This window comes from Phyllopteryx taeniolatus, chromosome 18 (assembly GCF_024500385.1).
Source record: "Phyllopteryx taeniolatus isolate TA_2022b chromosome 18, UOR_Ptae_1.2, whole genome shotgun sequence".
NCBI lineage: Eukaryota > Metazoa > Chordata > Actinopteri > Syngnathiformes > Syngnathidae > Phyllopteryx > Phyllopteryx taeniolatus.
This window is the reverse complement of record NC_084519.1, coordinates 11,548,269-11,560,465: the sequence shown is the minus strand read 5'-3', so window position 1 is coordinate 11,560,465 and position 12,197 is coordinate 11,548,269. Positions and strand designations below refer to the sequence as shown.

The following is a 12,197-nucleotide window of genomic DNA, read 5'->3' as shown; positions in this document are numbered from 1 at the left end:
AAGATTTCAACTCTGCTACTGCAGTATATTTCACTTGAATAATGAAGATAAAGTATACATAATTTTCCAGCAACTCATCATATTTTATTTTCATTTGGTGGTTCAATTTATGTTACTTGATAAGTTACATTTGGGACATCCCAGAATTATTTTACGGCAACTTTCATACTAAATGAGGAATCCTGAAGGCTTGACAGCAGCTACTGTGTATCTAGTTGTTGAACTATTATGAATGATTTTGATCTGTCTGACAGAAATATAAATAATATCTTATCATTTTATTGCAGAACATGTCTAATAACATTGTGTACCAATGTCATTGCATGCGATGGCAAACAAGTACTGATTTAAAACTTGTTTTTTGGAGTACGTAAACATAAATATACCCCTTATCTCTGACTATACTGACAGACGAGCAAGAATGTGAAACCAAGGATTCTTCAGTTACATTTTCAGGCTTCTAACTCGCTAAACAGCTGACACTGGAGTGGGCTGGACACTGTCCTCACATCTCCGAAATCACTACTTCATTGGGAAATAAATTTAAAAAACAAAAACACCATCTTACTTGAGTTACCAAACAGTGCATTGTTCAAGTTGGTATTTTACCTCACATTGCTATCATATACTGTTGTGCTCTAACTTCAACACAACATCTCCCCAAAATCATGTTCAATCGCTAATTTAATTTTAATTTAAGTCAAAGCAAAAAAAATGGCCGAATGTTGGCTCACTCTTATCTCAAGGCACCACTGTAGTTTAAAAATAATATTTATGTATGTGTGCTCTGGTATATGTCGTGCTTTCCCTGTGGAGCTTTGACAAAGGTTTATCAGTGCAGTCAAGAGTGTAGTGTGTCTTGTAGCTTGTCACCACTATTGACAGAGATCTTGTAAAACTCAGCAAACACACCCAAGCAAGTCTTCCTTCGCCTGATTGACCTCTTTGACTCCTGTCGACCGTCTCTGGAGGCTAAACAGTGACCGAGAAGTACACTTGTTCGGCAATTATACAATATGTTGTCGGTCTGCTCCCGTGTTGCGACTCCCTGCCTCCTCAGTTGTGTGACTCTGAATCTGGATTGCATCAAAGTGAGTGACCGCTGTGATCGGGAATCTGAGCATTTCAGTTTTGGCATGCTCCTATTATGGGTGAGACAAAAGCGATCTAATGTTTGACGAGACAGCCATTTACAAGACGTTTACTGTGGGAGCCATATGCCACTTGTTTCATCATGTCTCCACTGAGATGTTGATGCAAGAAAGAAAATCCATTGCAACAAAGTTTTAGTCATTATGAACAGACTGATGCGCAACATAGTTGATATTGATCTGAGGGTAAGACTAATGTTCAAAGGCATCATGCTTGTGGGACTCGACTGGTCCTGTTTCATTAAGCGTAAACATTCTGAAGAAAGAAATCGCTTGAAATGAGAGAAATCGAAGCAAATGGAAATAAGGCAGCCCTACAAAGCCACCAAAACAAGGAAGTCGAATTATTATTATTTTTTTTCTACATCCTCGAGTAATCCCTTTATGTTGCAGCCAACTCAGGATAAATGAGCATGTTTGCTGGATGATGAAGCTTTCCGGTCTGGTGGTGACTGCAGCCCGTGTCTCTGGCTCTGATTTGAAACTGTGGGCAACAGCTTTCGGCCACACTGCCAAAGAGCTGCGTGGACAAAGATGAAGCACCCAACGCTGCTTTATTTCCAGTTCCAGGAACAACGCCCACGTAAACGGCCAGTTTGAGCCTTTAAAAGAATCAGACGAAATGGACGCTTACATCTGCTCGTCTGATGTGTTTTAAGCCTCGTTTACACAAAGCAGTATGATTCTTTTCTGTACTAATGGTCGGAAAAATAGTGCAATATATACAGTATATTGCATCATTTTCTGTGTCGGTACCGATACACACGTATCAGATATTGATACGATTGCTGTTCAGGTGACTTTTTAATATGAACGACAAATCTCAGTTTTCACTTCTATCTATTCCAACAGGGTGTAAACAAACGACCAATGGTAATGGGAAATTTGCCCCAAAACTATCAGTTTGTCTGATTTTGATGTAAGATAGGAAATGCTGCAATACGTCATGTACTTTGTGAAAACATGTTTTACTTTGACATCTATGGGTAAAAGCAGATATAAATAAGTGCCTGAGAAACTTCAGTATTAAATCTAGTAATTGTCTTTTGTTTTAGGGAAATATGTGAATATTTTCTTTTAAATCAACTTTCACTGAACTAGGGCTGTGCACGAATCGGTGGTGACTCGAATAGGGATTCAAATGGGCCTGAAAAAGCGATCATCGAAACAGAATTGTTGGACTCGAATCAGAACGACTCTGAGAATATCATAGTACTTACTCTATTCTGACAAGAGCTGAAACTGTTTCCACGCAGCATTTAATTAAAACAAAAACAACTAAATATTTCATGATTTCTAGCTTTAGTTTATGGCCAAAACCATTTTGACTGTGTCATATGCATGTTGGTGACCTTGAGCATTCCTCACTCTGGAAGAGCAGGTAGAACACACGTTGATAATGTACTATGCTGTACTATGTACCCAGTTTTATACGCTTACACAACTGGCAGTGGAAATGCAAGCCCAATCGAGATCCCCACCCTACTGTGGCAAACTAAAATGAACAGGGCCATTGAAAGAGAGTGTCTGGAATAATGGGCCTCCAAGTGTTGATGATAACAGCCTTGGATTGAATGGTTTGTGTGACAGGCAAGGCGTGAATTGTTTCATCTTTATTTATCATTGTTTTTGCCTAGGTTTCGGGCTAATTGCTGAGTTGAGTTGCTTGCCGAACGTGGATTAACACCCTGCTGAGTTGAGAGGCAGTCGAACGGTAACAGAAAGACACGGAAAAACTGCACATAAGTGAAAACAAGAAAAATCACAGTGCACCAACATTTATGTGTTGACACATTCCAGTCCACTTTGTGGACAGAAGGAGTACGTTTAAGGACTACATGACTGCTGGGTGAGTGTTGATGTTGCTTTTAAGTGCTACAAGAAGAGAGGAGGGGAATAGGGAGGTGAGTTGAGGTTATAGGGAGTGATGGCTAAAGGGAGAGGAAGGGGATGAGTGGGGAGAAAGATGGAGAGAGCGAGTGAGCGAGAGAGAGAAAAGTCCTTCACAGCCCAGAGGCAGTGACACACTAGCAGATGTTTCTGGCTCTCACCGCGAAGAACGTGCATCTCCCCAGCAAGTGCCTGCTGTAGAAAGCGGCTGCTGTGAACTAATCAGTCCACTGGTGGTGGCTGCAGCCTGGCTGAGGGAGACTGACCCCCCCCCCACTGTCAGAATTGATCTACATTGAAGCTGATTTACGCTATTGTTACTGCTCCTTTCGGGCTGGAGCATGCAGGCAGTAATCCTGCAGAGCTGGCCCCATACAGCAGGGTTAAAGCCCCACTATGACAGAGCTCACCTCATATGCCTCACAAAGATGGTGAATTTGTGCCATTCTCGCAAAGGCCAGCAAGTAACAAACGAGAGGGGAATGCAGAGGGCTGCACAGCGGAGAGTGGGACACACGCTCTTCTCTCTGTTGCCTGCTGCATGTGTGTTTATGCCGCAATTAAATCTCGAGAGCCTTGCTTGTCGAGCACTGCAACATGGAGTGTCGAAAGCCTAACTTCTAAGTCCCTGGGCCCGGTTTAATTACAAACAAACCCTGCAATTAAAACACACCTTACACAGCACCGCTGGAAAAAAAGATGGTCCAGTCAAAGATTTAGGCAGGAACGCTGTCATCTTGCGCAAACAAGCAACGACGCAATTAATGCTCCTTATTAATCACTGTATACTTTCCGCAGAGATATTGCGTTATATCAATTTCAATCTGCTTGGTCCATTTGAAAATAAATCATTAGTGTAAGACACTGTCAACAGCAAAATGTATTTCTATGCCCCCTCGGCTGAGTCACATTGTTGCATGTGTAAGTACAGAGCAAAGAATGTTGTTTACTTATTGGACCATGCTATAATTAATTAACATTTACATCACTGCAGACGGCATACGGAGATGCATAATTGCATGGACGCACACGTCTGCTACTTCTTCTCACAGCGTAAATAATCAACATGTTACACAATGAAAAATGCCAAGTAACTGCTGGACAGACGCGAGCGAGTCTGCTTCCTGACTAATGTCGAGGTGCCCTTGAGCAAGGCAATTACCCCCCCACAAAGCCCCCGCCACCCCCACCTTGAGAGCAACACTGTTTGCACACCCCTACAACATCTCTCCTTGCATGCCTGCATGCGTGTGTGATCTGTTTCTCTGTGTGACGTGCAGCAAAACATATGCAGCAGAGCATGATAAAATAAATCAAAACAGTGGGAGAGATGTTAGCACGTCAGCCTCACAGTTCTGACGTTCCTCTTGCCCACCTTGTCGGAGACACTAATAAGCTCAAGCACTATCTAAAAAGGATCTTGAATAAACCTCATGGCTATAGTTTTTATTTTTCATTTTATCTTAGTAGTCACAGGTGGACCACCCATCTCACGCAAAAGTCAGCTGGGATAGGCTGCAGCACACCTGCCATCCTAATGAGAACAAGCGGTATAGAACATGGGTGGATGGTTAATTTTCTATTGGGAAAAATAGCTTTGAAATGCAAACAAATGGGAGGGTCATGAACTGGATTATTTTTTTTACTTTCAGGCAACAAATCGGTCCATTTTTTTATCTGTATTTCTCACATTTCTCTCTGCATCAAATGTCATATTCACATTTCATGACCATTCTGTAAAAGTTACTTGCTATGACTGCAGAATACAAAGACAGAAAGAGCCCTTATCTTCAATAACCTTGAATTAGGAGCCATTTAAAGCGCGACTGAATAGACACAAGCTTGGGATTTAGATTTATAGATTGCTTTGAATTTATAATGAGCGTTATTTCATTAAGTCACTGATTGCGCCTGACTTTTATTGGTCGGCCAACCTTCTCCCAAATTAATGAAATATCTATGGTCTAGGGCAAAGAAAAAAAACCTGACACACTCACACGCACACACAAACACACAGAGGCAAATCCAGACATAAACCCATCAGACCAACACATGCTCAGCACACTTGCACAAATGTATGCTCATGAACAGCACACAATACACCGTCCGTATTAAGTACCATTTGGACAGGAGTGCACATTTTTCCAGTGATGTTAGACATGAGCGGAGCAAAAGTCATGTATTCATTATATGACACACCAGAGGCATGAGCACAATTCTGACAGCCTTGTTACACATGGACTCACAGATTAGTGAGGGAATATGTTTCAATTGGACATAGCAGACATTTAAGTGAGTAAGGTCTCACAGATTGTGAGCAATTTTTGGGTGGGAAGTGCTGTGCTCTAATGATGAAAATACAGCATGCCTTCAAAAATAATGCACTACAAAGTCTGCCTCCTGTCAAGACCGCACCGCTACTGTTTACAGGTTCCTATACCTGCTCCTAAATGACTGTAAAGGAAAAAGGTTCAGCCGCAGCAATGCTGTATATAAGGCATGTTAAAGTTTATAGACTCTGGAATCCTTTTAGACTTTCAGCAACATTAAATCACATTTCTCCTTGTTTTATGACTTCTTTTTAACTTGATGTAGCAAGACTGGTGTACCCCATGCTATATGCACACAACCACTGAAGAAAGAAAATAGCACAAGTCTTTGAAAATGTGCCCAGCGATTGGCTGGCGACCAGTTCAGGGTGTACCCTGCCTCTCGCCCAAAGTCAGCTGGGATAGGCTCCAATAAGCAGTGCAGAAAATGGATGAAAACAAGTGCGATTGTTTTCAAGATCGTATAGGGATTTGTGATTCGGTTTCAGTTACACTTGATAAAGCATACAAGTTGCATGACAAAAATAAAGTGAATTTAAGATTGTGCCAATTCATCTTTTCAAATGTCTATTTTTCTCTCATCTGTCGCTACAGAGCCTTGAAACATCATTCTGTTCACTTGTGAAAAGTTCCTTTCAGCGATATGACGCGCAGAAGGACTCACGCATTTCCGTGACAGATTTTTCTTTTCTTGCTATGATCGTCATGTTGACAAACCAAATTCACAGAAAAACAATGGGAAACCACAAGCACATAAATGAATAAAAACAATTCTAAGGGTGAAATGACTTTCTGAATGTGGCTGTAAGGACAAACAGGGGATACTTGATTGTTAGATTGAGGATACTTGATTGGTAGAACTGTGGTTGCTGGATGTCTGATGATGAAATCACTAGATACTGAGTGCATAAATGTAAGAATAGATGGGTGAATAAATTGTTTTGCCAACTTTCGTTTGCTTTATTCACGTCAATCAAAACTTCATATACCTTGTCATCTTGTGGATATCATAATCATAATTTGAAATAAAAGCAGTTGAAAATACAGTATACATTTCCATCTGTCCCATCTATCAGTCCATGCATTTCGGATGGTTCACAGTGACATCACTCATGGAGTGCTTGTTTTGCTCACAGCTGTAACCTTAAATGCTGTAACAGATTGATGAATACATTGATGGATGTTTGGACAGATGGCGGGATAGCAAGGATCTGAAGTAACGGATTTCTGAAAATAGTGGCCAGTGGTGTTTATTAGGGAGAGACTTTTATTTGTACCAACATGTTTTTGAAATAGTACCGGCTTTAAACAATGTTACTGGTACGTTACAATTTATATTGTGGATCTGGAGTTTAAAACAAAATGGGGCTATTCTGGTGAAATGTAGCGAAACAGCAGCAACCGAGGCAGACTGGTTGCATAGCTACATGGAACATGAACATGGACACACACAAAAACGTGGTCGCGTAATGTAAGAGCATCGTTAGTACTGTGCAGGGAACTCTTTAATACGATGCGCTGTCTTTACACTTGCATTCCTCAGAGAATGTTGACATGGTTTGCTGCTGCTGTTTTGGTTACCAACAGTATTTAAAGTCTGTGTGTGAACAACAGCATCAATTTGAAAGTGAAATGATGACTGTTTTTTTTTTTTCCTGATAGGAAAAGGGAGGCATCTATTTGGGGGTGGGGGCATTTATTTGTGATCAGAGGATGATGCTTCGTTTGACCAATTGGGGCAAGGCGTCATCCTGCAGGACTGACATTATTTGAGGAAATGAAGTATAAGCGTGATATGTCTTGAACATAGACCAGACTGTGGCGCTTGAGCTGATGTATTTGCCCATCACTTGTGTACCTCTGATAACTGCTTGCCTGGAGGGCTGCAATGGCTAAAATATTTCACTACTATCCACCTTTTACTGGCACTCGCTGTGTTTGTCAATGTGGTGGTTATAACGTGTGGATTGGTCTGTAAATGAAACTGGATTGCTTGGGCGAATTGTATAAAAAAGAAGAGAGAGAAAAAAAGATCCACATCTTGTGTTAGTGGCAAGAGAACACCCATGGTTGAAAAACAGATGAAGTAACATCTTTAACTGCTCTGCGGATGGGACACATTTTTATCGCACCATAAAACCGAACTGGCAGTTATTAGTCAAAAGTCGCTGTGGCACTTTTGTTTTCTCCTATACCAAATTGAAGGGATTAGGTCTTTGATTTGCAATTGTCCACATATTGTAACTCTGCCTTATTGGATACTAAACACCTAAGCAGCCATTTACTTACCCAAACCACCTTTCCATTTTGATGTACTTGGGCACATAATCGTTTTGACCTTCTCCTTGTATTTTATTTCAACAGGCTATCTAATGAAAAAGAGTTTATTTTAAGAAGTGGATGAACTTCAACTTCTCCCTGATATAACTATTGAAATGTGTTTTTTGCTGTTGAATAAAGACATTTTAAATGTGAGGCTTTGACAAAAGCTCGATTAATATGAACAGTTTCCAAGTATCGCCAGAATATAGCAAATCATCATTATTAATAGAACGAGTGTGATTTACTTGCCTGGTTTTGAAACCCTTCATATTGTACATCCACATTGTTAGTTTAACAAATACACTGAAATATCAACAGTCAAATGGCCCTGAGGTCGTGTAATTTGGAACTTTTTCTGTAATAATATACCTTAATTTAACTTAACATGTTCAAACATGTTGTGACCGTTGTGAGAAAAAGCGGCTCAGAAAATGGATGGATGGATGTTCGAACATACATCATGGTTGACTCACATGAGACCTCATTTCAGCGGGAATCAAAGGATTAGCATTACCGTGTCTTATTTGTAGCATTTAATCCATGAAGTAACTGCACTCGCATTCAAAGTGGTAAAAAACCTTCAGCGTCACCATACGTGTCATCAGTTATTGTCTAAGTTATGTTTTGTTGTTTTTACATTGTTTAGTGGTTAATTAAGTCAAAGAAGGTTTAAAAATGTGTAGTCTTGTTTGGTTGATTAATATTAGGACTGCTTCACATATTTTTGCATTTGTATACCATTAAGGATGTTAAAATGTTATCTTAAAAGTGATTGTGCAGTTGATAAAGGTTTGTATTGTTGCAACAGTATATTTCTGTTAGCAATATTTCTATGAAAAAAAATCCAGGTGTCCAGGACGAGATTATAATCAAATTTTACAGTATGTCGTTTACTCAGTGTCTTGTAAGTGTGTTTGCTTGTATTATAGAGGTGAGCAAAGTGCTGGTGTTTTGTTCCCCCCCAACAAATAAAATGCCATGCTCCCATTAGAATAGATCACAACACGATCCATAATAGATGTCTTGTTAACAAGCTTAGCATTTCTGATCTATAATTAAGGAGTATATATATGCAAAGAAGTTCCAACGTGTGATGTCTGGAGGCTGCTTTCGCCACGTCTCTCTCAGTCCACGTTATTATACAGTATGGCTGTTATTGATTGACTGTGCCATTTGGCCATTGATTGGTGTGGACGCCATTATGTCAGGGAGATCGTAGCCTTGCAAAGCACAGATTCCAAAGTGGAAAACTAGGGACCGAGAACCACTGCAGAAATAAACTTGTGCATATTGCATACGGTGCAACAGTGTCTCAGCCAATTACGATGCCAACAACTTTACAGTAAGCATGGCATGAGCAGGCGTAATGCAGAATAAGACAAAGCGCTCCCATTTAGCTCGTCTTGTCCCTGCCAACAATCACAATTGAAGTTCCAGGCGTAGTTTTCAAGAGCGTGGTTGGTTTTGGCCTTCGTGACAGCCTCCCACATTGTCTTAAGCCGATCATTCAAATTGACCACCAGTCACTATGCAGCGGTGATGGGGGTGGGGTCAGAGCCTGGGATGGGGCTGAGTGGCTGCGCACTGCCTCAGCCAGCTCTGTGGTTTTCTGCTCATGTATTTATAGCAATACTGTATTTAATTGAGTTTCTAGCGGCAGGGCTGAATTTTAAAGAGCCCCGTAAATGGAATTCGAGGCATGCAGAAACACAATCCACAGCGCAATAAGCATGCAAAGTGCACAATCATGAAAAGCAGCTCAGTCTGCAATCGGTGTAATGTAAAACATCCGAAATGGAGTACACTGGCCTGCAGTGTTCTGGATGCCAGGAAGTGTGTGCCTGACCTTAAGGTTGTTGTTTTAAAATGTTAATCAATTCTAAGACTTGGAACCTCTGCATTGTAGATGATATACTGTAGATTATTTAATCAACTGCAGAAAGTACCAAGTGTCGAGCAGGGATAAAGTGTACAGTACACAAGGGGAACACACACGTGCACTTTTATAATATATTTTTGTAATTTTACATATATTTTTAGTGTAGACGACTCATTCACTGATTGGGCAATATATCTATTAGAGCAGAGGCCACTTCAATACATTATTTTATCTTTTATAGTATGACACAGTTCAGAGTACATGCCCTAAGGTAAAAGACTCCTTTGAAACTGGATAAAACACTCCAGAAAGGCGTAGCCGATTGTGCGGCCTGACCCCTGCAGGATCACTATTCAAATTCATAGTCTGTTTATCAGATAATAAATTGAGCATGATAGATTAATTTGCATTTGGCTCATCATCCACGCAACATGAATGAGGAATCTCTATACAGTGGAGCCCGGAGTTTAATAACCCAGAGGAAAATCGGGCGCCTCCAAATGTGATTTCTTTCAAGGGCACTGGAGAGGAGCACTGTGGAAACATCTCCGCTATGATTTTCACTAAATTATTGTCATTCACAGCCTGAGCCGACATATCAGACACAGTTAACGCCAAGCCGAGCATTATCACGCGCTCACTGTAATCAAAAATCCTAATTAGCGTCATTAAAATTGATGCTGTTAAATCTGGGACCTTGTAGAAAACACTATGGGTTTACACTGTCAGGGTGAGTTGACTGTGTATTCTGAGTTATCAAAGCCAATTGCAGTGCTGTAGGCTAAAAAGCATGAGGGTGTGTGTGTGGGGTGGGGGGGGGGGGGGTCACCTCTTATCCAGAGTGAGCCTGGCATGTGGATTTTTCTTCCTTTATATAGTGTGAATTAATTTCTCAGTGCAAAACAACTGAAGCACGGAGGCAGCGAGAAACGAGCACTGGGTGGCCACGGCACACAGCTTTCGTAAATAAAAGGTCAAACATTTAATCCCAGATAAGGGACCGTGTTTAGTAAGAATTAAAGTGGTGTGACGTTCCTGATGTGGTGTACAACATAACAATATTTTGTAGCACTTGACTAGGTCTGCAACTTATACTTACCAAACATTGCATTTATTTAGAAAAACCTTCATGTAGGTTTCATGATTTACCATTTCTAACATTATAGTTAAGCTGTTAGAACATTTTGTCAAACTTCGTCTGACATCTCCTGGCCTGTTGTGTTGAAAGTAATATTCCAGTGTGACACTTTTTTTTTAAATAATATACATTACAACAGACACTTATGCCATTGGGAATCTAATTATCTGGCTGTGGGATGCCATATCACTGTGTGAAAGCACAATACTGGCAATCTCCTGCCTTTGCTGGGTTTCGTGTGAAAAAGCCCAGTAGTACCTAAAGGTATGCAACGAAACGAATGATCGTTTTTGGCAGTAGTTAACCAGTTGATCAGCTGTTAACGTAAGGTACAGTTAGTGCCTGACTAAAGATTAAAATTTGCTTGTGGTACACTAAATATTAAAAAAAGAAAATAGTATTTATGTATCACTGAGTCAAAATAAAATAAATTGACTAATACCAAAGTAGTAATTTGTATTTTTATGGGTTGCAAGCTTTCTCAAACTTTTGGTGCATTTTTTTTTTCAAGATCAAATCATCTATTGTTAGCCTTTTTTTAAGGTTATGTATGATGAATTTGACATAAAGCATTTTGGGATCATAGTTTGGCATATATTTTGATTTTAAACCATGAATATAGCAAATTCTAAACATTTTTAGGAGGGGAGGGGGATTCAGTATAGTTTACTCAGCGGTGTAAGAATGGTTCGTCACGTGGCACAAGACGGCACACTCATTACTGCCATACTTACTGTTTTCCATTTGATCGTTGCATATTCAGAGGCATTGTTCGTACAAATATTAGCTAAAATCATTATATTAGTGCTGTGTTACCATAGGTTAGTGATAAACAACGTACAAATTCGGATTACATCGCCGCCACAGGAACTGAACTTGTCTTACACCGAGGACCCCCTGAGTCAATTAATCAATCTGTATGCAAAAATCAATCATTACTGTCAAGAAATCATGATTTTATTGATGCAATATTCCAAGCACACGTCCTAAAATAAAATAAAAAAATACATTGAAAATTCATATACTTCAACAAGGAAGACCAAGCGTGGCTTTCTCATTATCTGTCGGTCACTTTGAAATATTATCGGCATTAGTAGCTTGGTGGTCGCGGCCATATATTTTCTTCGGTGACCCTGCTTGTCGGTGTGCGTGCGCATGTCCGTGTGCGCAGGCGCGCGCGCGCGCGCGGCAGACCGCGAGCCGGGCGCGCGCTCGCTGACTCTTCAAAAATGAGTAGCCGGCTTTTAAAACAAAACTGACGAGCCACCCGAAACATTCGTTCTCCTGACCCAAGACGGCTACAAGTGAATTTGTGTTTAACGAGACTTTGAGCCCATTGTCCATATCGCGACGAGGAAATTAGTTTTAAAAAAACAACAACAACAGAGACTGTACGCGCACAAACGTATCGTTTATCACCAAGGGAGAGAGAAGAGTCACAGACTGGAGCCGGTAGGAAGTGACAGCCATGATAAAATACGATTTTT

General features: G+C 40.5%; 1 protein-coding gene across 4 annotated transcripts in view; it reads right to left on the bottom strand.

The window, feature by feature from the left end:
- Positions 1–12,197, bottom strand: part of tmem121ab (transmembrane protein 121Ab) — a 42,421-nt gene that overhangs the window by 29,785 nt on the left and 439 nt on the right. The window lies entirely within an intron of this gene.